Raw genomic sequence first — 8,937 nt, forward strand, 5'->3', positions numbered from 1 at the left:
ATAGCACTGTTGCCAGAATCATTTGCATATAGGAACTCTTCACACACAGAGAGCAAGTTAAGCAGGTATGCTGCCCGTCAACAAAAACAGAAAACACTCAAGCTCCTGCTCCATTTTCTGGGCTTTTTATTTCTCATAATCATTATTGCAACCGGCCAGTGGGGCAGCACGGCAATAGCTAGTAATCCCTGTTGAGACTTCTCAGTCTGGATTACTCACTGACTGGAGTTTTTCATTCCTTCTTTCTTTAGATCTTCTGCCATGATGTTCTGGGTGTTAAGAGTGAGCAAGAGAGTGACAGCACACTTATCTTCCCTACGGTCTTGACTTCCAATTGAGCTGCTTCCAGTATTTACCTTTTTGTAAATCTCCTGGCTGTCTGGTTCTTCAGGTGTTTCCAGTGTGAGTGGTGTGCGCGAAAAGTCTTCGGCTTACTACAGAAGATCTTATCTAGGACTTACTGAGCTGTGCAAAGGCTACTGTTGCAACTAGATAGTTATATCACATGCAAAGCTTATATTTGGGAAAAGCAAGCGGGGGGGTGCGGGGGGGGGGTGGGGGTGTGTGTGTGGGGGGGTGTGTGTGGGGGAGCTGTTTCTAAAGTTACCAAACAGGAAGGGGAAGTAGGTAAGGCATTTACAGACTCATTTCCGTTAATAAAATTCATGTAATCATCGTTTGCGTTCACACTTACATTCTCCATTTAGCTTACAGCATCAAGTGTTTCTCTACAAAAGGAAGACAACTAGGGAAGCAACATGACAAAACAAAGTAAGTGAGCATTTCTGTGCAGAATATAAAATCCACCTAAACATTTCTATTCAAGTCAGTTCTGGTCAGATGACAATGAAATTTCATCCTACAACTGGGCAAAATATAATTTGTATCTCCCTTCCCAGGTGTGTGTAGTAAGTATTCTAGTATGCTGTAGGATGAACTTAACCAATTTTAGTTAAAAGTAGTACAATTTATTTTTACCGTAGAGCAAGAACCCACTAGTCCAAATGCTTTGGCTACAGTTTTAGGTGTGTTCATTGTCTTTAGGCAGCTTTCTGTCAAGAAAATTATACCACCTTAAATAATATAAACAGCAATTGTTGGATATATCAAGGATGCTGTAGAGTGATACATTTCTGTGTCATCTGATGTATACACTGCATTGGGCTGATATTAGGTACAGTTCCCTGATGTTATTAAATACAGTTCCACTGGTGTCCCTAATAAATGTGCACCTAGCATAGCACACTGCAGCATCACCTTTTCATTCCACCTCATGCCCACAGAAACAACATCACAAACAACGTTTGTGAGAGAAATACAAAGATTATCCTATTTTTGCAGCACATCCTTAGCCACAATATGGTAAAGACAAAGTCATGCCAAAAGGATGGGATACTATAACAAACCTTAATCAACCAAATTTTGTGCAAGGACTGAAGCTTTGTGCTTCAAAGGTGGTCAGAATTAAAAATTAATTTTCCTATTGCTTGTCACACTTTGGCAACACGGAAGTGCGTCTTACACAAATCAGCCAATAAGAAAGGGATGTCTTAAAGACATTAATGTTTCTGGTTTTGCTTCAAATTACCAATGATCAAAATAGCAGAATAAGATAGAATCATCTTGGAGTCTGTAGCCACTGTATCAGGAAATTAAGGGGGTTAGGAAGTTCAGTCTAAGCCCTTCATCCTATTTATTTACTGTAGTTGTTTTTCTAAGGAAAGAGCTACATTTGCTTTGAAGCCAAAGACCTGCACATATGACAGGATCTGGGAATTTTATTTGGAAGTATGTTCTACTAACATGCATCTTCCCTTTTTTTTTTTTTTTTTCTCTCTCTCCTTTTTTAAGACTTTCCCTACCTTTCCTGTCAACTACATGATCTGACCTAGTAGGCTCTAAGCATATATGCAAGCTACCACAGGATACACCGAGGGTTATGTTTCATATGCCCTTTTCTATGGTAACTCGCACTGGGTCATCATGAAGCAACTGCTGTGATTCCAGTTCACAACTTAGCAAATGAAAAGCTCACTTGTGTGCTGACACAAAAATACACTTTCCCCATAGATTCATTTATGGCAAGGGCTTTGCTGCATTTAATTTGGGGTCTGGTTAGCTCCATTAGGGTAGTTAGTCCGCTGTGAGTGTTGTGCATAAGATTTTGCTGTGGCCATTCACAGTGGTTGCCTGATGATGGCATTTTCCTAGCTTATTATCTTAGCTAGCTGCTTCTTGTGAGGCTCAGTCCTCAGAGCCATTTGTCCAACCTCTTTCCTAGTGTATGCAACTTGCAGTCCCCTTCTCTATCTGGCACTGACAGCATCAGGAGCTAACTGGCCAAAGCTCTTCTGTTCGCATCTTTGGGATAAATCTGTGTTCTGGTATTTCCTCAGCAGACTCCAGGGCACATAACCTTTCTGGCAAAAGAGAGGATTTCTCTCTGCTCTGCAAGGCAGAGCCTTCTATTAGCCACAATCTCAGCGAGTTTCACTAACAGGCTTTAGATAGATCAGCTATCACACCATCTCCCTTACGGCCTTTCCTCTTGAAAGCTCTGTTTGGTGAAGATCATTTTAGGTACCATGCTGGGTGTGCCCAACTTCCAAATATAACCACATATCTGCTGCCTGTCCGGATACATCTGGGTAATGTGAGAACAGTTTACGACACTGTCTCAACATCCTGCCTTACTGAAGAGCATTTCAAGCCAACGGGTTCAGCTTTCATAACAACCTTTGGTATATGCCACTACTCTTAGAACTTGAGGTTTTGTAGGTGCTTTTGATTTGGAATAGGGAGTAACTGGTGCTCAGTACACTGGTCACAAGGCTGTGCAAGTCTTGTTTACAGAAGGATAATCAGTCAGTGTCCTTTTGTGGTCACAGCCTTAGCACACTAACACTATGAGGTTAAATATTTCCTGTGCAGGCTGTTCCTTACAGACAAAACATAATTTACTCATTTCCTCTCTGTCTTTAATGTTTCTCTTCAAATCAGTCTCCCTTCTGTTCATGCTAAAACAAGTGCATGAACATTTCTTCTTTTCCAAGAAACTCTGCTTCAGTCATACAAATTCTTAACCAGCTGTAGTACTGAATGAAATACATGCTCAACTCTCTTACATGAATTGCAAGTGAAGGACTGTGGCTGAACATGCCAGTTTCAAGAAAAAGCGGCCCTAGTTGTCACATTCCTGGTAGACTCTAAATAACCGCAAATTGCTGCAGGACATCCCCCGCAGTTGCTCGTCACTGACATTAGATTGGCCGGCTCTCCCAGTTTCTTCACAAAAGCATCTCAAATATTAATATTCCCTCTCTCTCCTTAGCACTCAGATTTATTCTTGTATTTTTTCCCCACATCTGCTGTATTGTCAGCGCATAACAACTCACAAGGACATAATAGTTAATCTGTTAACATCAGCAAGGGGGGCGGTAGTTCCTTCTGCTGGAGGGGAGAAAGTCTTAGTGCCCCGAGGAAACGGGCTGTCAGGAGTTACATAAAATCAGAGTGATCAGCAGTGGAGAGGAGGAGGGCAATCTTTATGTCTTGAGTTTGCAGACTGTGGGGAAAGCTACACAGCTATACTGTGCGGCGGCGAATGAAGAGACGGGACGTAGCTTGATGCAAGCAAATGTCAATTTATTGTACAGAAGCACCAGTTTATATACACTTTCAGAAGCTGCGCATTTTAAACAGATTGGTTCTTGAAGCTAAGCATTGCATACTAGGCAATCCCTGATTGGTGGTTAATTACCATCAATTAACAGCAAGGTGTTGCCTTTCCTTGGCGCCATCCTTGGCGCCATCCGTCCCCCACTCCCCTATACTCTGTATGTTAATTGTTGTCTAGACAAGCCCGAGCACATTCCCCTCAGCTAACTGATTGCCACGCATGGTCCTAGTTTCCAGCCCGCTCCTGCAATGCTGAAGCGCAGCCTTTTCTTCTTTAGCACTACAATCTCATTTTCCCTTTTAAACCCAATTTTAGGGCAGGCCCAAACACTGTGTGGTATGCAGTATATAAAAGAGCAGCGCAAAGATCAGTTTGAACGCTTATCTAAAGCATGGTAATTAAGTCAGATACGGAAGAGAAAGTACATATGAAGTATGTGGAAGAGTAGAAGGGTTCTTTGCAGGAAATGGGTTTTCCTTTCCTGGAGGAAATGCCAAGCTGCATAGAGATAAAAGGCACAGAGACGAAATTAAATAAAAGGTTATGACTGTCCCCACTTCAGCTACAGTTTTGCTGTGATGATGTAAAGCTAGTCTGCATGGGATTAACATCTGAGAGAAAAATACGTAGAGGAGAGAAAAACCAAGTATAAAGCAAAGGCAGTAAAACCACAAGGACTGAAAGCTACGCTGACCTGAATTCCTGATTTTAAGTACATTGAATTGAACAAAAAAGCTCTTTCTTTGAAACGTTTTGGTCAGGGGCTGGCTGCATTGAGAATCAAATGCCATTTCTTAGTCCGCTAAGGTACAAGGAGACGCTGTAGGCAGAAAATGGATTAGCAAATATTTATCTATTTACTTATTTAACTAGGAAACGTTTGGATGCAACTTTTCAAAAAAATCCCCCAAGGTACTCCACCTTTCTAGGTCTGTTACCTTAAGTTTATGTTATGCCGCAGCTCTGTTGTCCCATGGCTCAGCGCCAACTCACACCCCATGTTCGACGTATTCCTTGTTTCTGTATTATAGTTTGTGCAAAGTAGGAAGCAAGGTAGTAACCCACAAATGCCTCACTCTCCGACTGTCAAAACTTTACACTGTACGGTTTAGCATGCAAAGACATCAGCCCTCATTGGTTACATGTCACCCAAGTCCTTCATGACGGTACTCAGTTTCCCATCTGTCAAATAATTCTCTCTTTTCTCATGTTAATTAGTCTGTATGCTCTGTCTCAACTTCTTTTGGTTCCGGGGGATTTCTTGAGGAGTCAATGGGTCGGTGGTCGCGATCCCCTCCTGCCGGAGTGACCTTTCCCCTGTTTTTGCTGAGCTCATTGCTTGTGATGGCATCCTGTGAGCTCACGGATCTTGCGGAGCCGCTTCCTTTGTGAAACCCCTTTTTCTTAAACAAAAGGATTTGCCGGTGCTTAACGAGGCGCTCGGCAAGACACACGACCTGCGTGTAACCTGAATTAACCCTGAACCACTCACTCGCTCCAACCGTCTGAAGGTCAAAGCGCCGAGAACACATTCAATTCCATCAACCACCCGAGATCATCAGTGCTATGTGGATACAGACATCAACCAAGCTGATCAGCTTCCCCCACCTTGCTCACAAACCTGCAGCGCGGTTTGCCTAGCTCGTCCCAGCAGCTGCGGGGCGGTGGGGGGAGGCGGGGTGGGACGGCGCCGCGGAAGCTTTGCTTTTCCCTTCAGGAACTCAGGTGTTAAATCACCCGGAAGCCTTTGGAGCTGTATTACCGGGCTGGTCTGTTGCTCCTAGGCATGGCAGGCCGTTATATTGTGATTTGCAACGTGGGGATTGTAGCTTTTTTGGCATTTCCCAGCAGAGGCAGCTCTGCCGGGGGGGGGGAGGGGTGGAAGCCCAGCACCCGCGCAGGTCTCGCAGCTGCCTCGGGGGGTACAAACCGACTGTAAAGCGATGGGTAAAGCGGGAACCCTGCCAGTCCGGTGGCGTTTGAAAATGTTTTGACGTTTTTCTATAAAGATGGGCTGAGATGAAGGTATTAAACGTAAAATATTAAACTATTAAACTGTTCCTTTAAACGTGCATTATCTAAAATATTACCTCAGTCTCAGGTGGAGCAGGGTCTGCACGGTTTATGTGTTTCTGCACATTTTACGGATGTGTTACGTACGTTACAGAAGTTTGCACAGGCCGTGTTTATACCCACAGAGCACGCCGCGGGATCACGGGCCGGCGGCTGCCGGTGTGGTCCCCCCTTGCGAGGGACAGGACGGCCGCCGCGGCCATTAGCTGAGACCCCTCGCCCGCCGGCAAGCCCCGGCGGGACACCCAACCCGCGGCCCTGTGCGGCCCGTGGCGAGGCGGCATCTTCCCCCGCGGCCGCCGGTAGCCCCCCCTCCGTGCGGCTGAAGGCGCTGGGACAAACCCTCCAGGGCACCATGGCAACGGCGGCCGGGCGGCTGGGGAGCGCCCGTACAGGCTGAGGGCGAAATGGCCGCCGGAAAAGGCGGTGCCGCCTCGGCCGCTGGCGGTTGCAGTTTCCGGTGTCCCGGAGCGCGGCGGCGGCGGCGGCGGCGGCGGCCCCGGCCAAGGCGAAAGCTGGTTGTGGGGCGCCGGTGAGGGTCTGTGGGGCCGCCGCGCAGGGACCGGTGCTTGGGGAAGGCCGCGCCGCGAGGTGAGGGTGCGGGGCGATCGCGGGGGGATCGCGGGGGCGGGGGCGGAGACACTGTACGGCTGTGGAGGAAGGGATGGGTCAGGGGTGCCGCGGGGAGCGGCGACAGCTGCGGGGCTGCCCCGAGCTGGGCGCGAGGCGGCGGCGCGCGCAGGGCTGTCGGTGCCGGGCGCAGGGCCGTCGGTGCCGGCGGGGCAGTGCTGGCGTGCCCGGGGGTGCTGAGGAGGGGTGCCCGCCTGTGGGGACAGGAGGTGTGCAGCGGTGTGGGAGGGCCCCGGCTGTGCGTGGGGTCAGTGCCAGGAACGTGCGGATCCCCGCTGGGCGCGGGAGGCGGGGGCGGGCGTTACGGCACGTCAGTGAGTGTGTGTGGGCAGAGGCGAAGCGGGTCCCTGAGGCGTGCTTGGGGGGGGGGGTTTCGCGCTCTGCATGGAGAGGAGTCTCTGGTGGGCGATGTGGAGCTTGATGCAGTGCCGCTGGGGGAGGCCTCTGGGTTCTGAATGAATAGCCACAACAGGTTTTTGCAGAGCCGCAAGGGTCTGTGGATTACACGAACAAAAAATGGAGGTGTGGAGAGTGGCTTTTATGTGTGGGAAGCTGAATGGTGGGCTTTGAAAGCTTCCTGGGCTAGAGGTGCCACGAGTGTGTGAAAGAGCTGGAACGCGGTCAGTAGGCGTGGGCTATACATGAATGGCTAAATACTGGGCTTGGGGGAGTTTGCTTTCCTTATTTAGGTGGTTGAAGGTGATCAGAGTAGATGACTCGTGGGCAGTGCCAGGTGAAGGTGTATTTTGGTCTCGGTGTAAGAGGATTTTAACCATGAGAGAGGGATTAAGATGAAGCTGGGTCGGCGGTAAGGGAGGACAGGTCAGTCTTTGTTAGTGTGATCTGTTTGGGGAATGAAGAACGTGAATAGAATAGCCTAGGACTGAGGGTTAGGCAGAGTTCCTAAAGGAAGGAGAAGGTCTGTGATCATGAAAACTTTGTAGGTCAGGTGCTGGAGTACAGTATGTGAGGAAGCGAGTAATGGGGAGAGGGGAGCTAGAGCGGTGAGGGATGGTGTTGGGAGGCAATGAAAGAAATAGCTGTGGACAAAAAAATGCAAAAGGCAGTAGTCGGTGTTGTCCTGCTGGACTGCCAGGGAGCAGATGTTTTTAGTGACAGCCACCGTGTGTCCATCCCATCCCCCCCCGCCAACAGCCTAGTCATTCTAGCTAAAATCAGTGCCTACTGAATTCCATTGCTAAAAGGAGGAAAATGGCTAAGTGGAAGTTGTTTTTATTTAGTTTAGAGATGTATTTAATATTTACATTAAAAGACAGTTTACAGGAACGCTGTATGTGCTGTTGCAGTAACTCATTTAGAAGCACTAAATGTTTCTATTATTTTTGTATTATTTTACATATGGTGAAGGGCAATGCCAAGCTAAAATGCTTGTTAAATTGGAAGATTTGGCAAAGCAGTGTACCAGTTTAATCTGGTCAATTAAAGCAAATACCTAAGAACTGGCAGGTTCAGTTTGTAACCCTTACTTTAACTGTAAATGCTATTGTAGATTTAAACGGAACAATACAAATCTAACTGGTATCATCCATGTTTCATTTACTTGTGGGTATCGTTTAGTTTAGAAGTAGAAAGAGATCTGTATATTGAGTTGGCACAGCATCAGTGAATATGTGAGAAGAATGGTGCTTACACCTAATGAAGATCTAATTGGTTTCATTTTCCATTAATTGCTTGCTGTATTTGTTTTGGAAACCCTTTAAGAAGATACTTGTTATTTTGCTAAATAATAATTTAGGAAACAGCAAGAAATACTGTTTAAACACAAAAATCTGTTTTAATGCTGAAGGTCATCAAGTACTGGGATATGTTGCCCAGGGATACTGGTGTGTTTCTATCTCTGGAGAGACTCAAAAGCTGACTGGGCAAGGTGGTTGACCCTGCTTTAATCAGGGGCACTGAGCAGATGATCTCCAGACATTTTTTCTAGCCTCAACTGTTCTGTGATTCTGTAACTGGTAGTTCAGAGCTTCTCAGATTGAAGATTATTTATCCCCAAGTCAATGCAAACATGTCTGTGGCTCTCCTGATACACAGGAAAACTCTTCAAATGGGTCTTCACAAACTTTGGCTTGGAATTGCTGCTCAGTTCTGTAGCATTTGTAAGATCTCTATGTAAGCTCTTAACAGGGCACATCTTCAGGGTGTTGCTGCCCTTGGCTTTAAGTCACTCTGAATGTTGATATAAAAAGAACGGTTTGGTTGGTATGAAGTGAACTGCTGCTGCATATACCCAGTCTCAGTTGCCCATTAAAGTCTAACATAGGTAATTTTTGTTAATACAGAGAGATGAAAAAAGCAGACTGAACCTTCCTGAAGATTTTTTTCCAAAGAGCCTAATAAGTTACAGTTCTTCCATTTCAGCATCCCATGAATGTGTTGTTTGCAGTGCTAATCCTAGTGGTGTCTTTTTAAAACTTCGTGTTTGACCAGTATTTTCCAAACCCTTTTGAGGTATATGGTCTCTACTGTGTTTGACCTATTGTTACCATGATGGATCAGTATGTTAAAAACTCTAAATTGAGTTGATTGTGTAG

This window comes from Falco cherrug, chromosome Z, assembly GCF_023634085.1.
Source record: "Falco cherrug isolate bFalChe1 chromosome Z, bFalChe1.pri, whole genome shotgun sequence".
NCBI classification, from domain to species: domain Eukaryota; kingdom Metazoa; phylum Chordata; class Aves; order Falconiformes; family Falconidae; genus Falco; species Falco cherrug.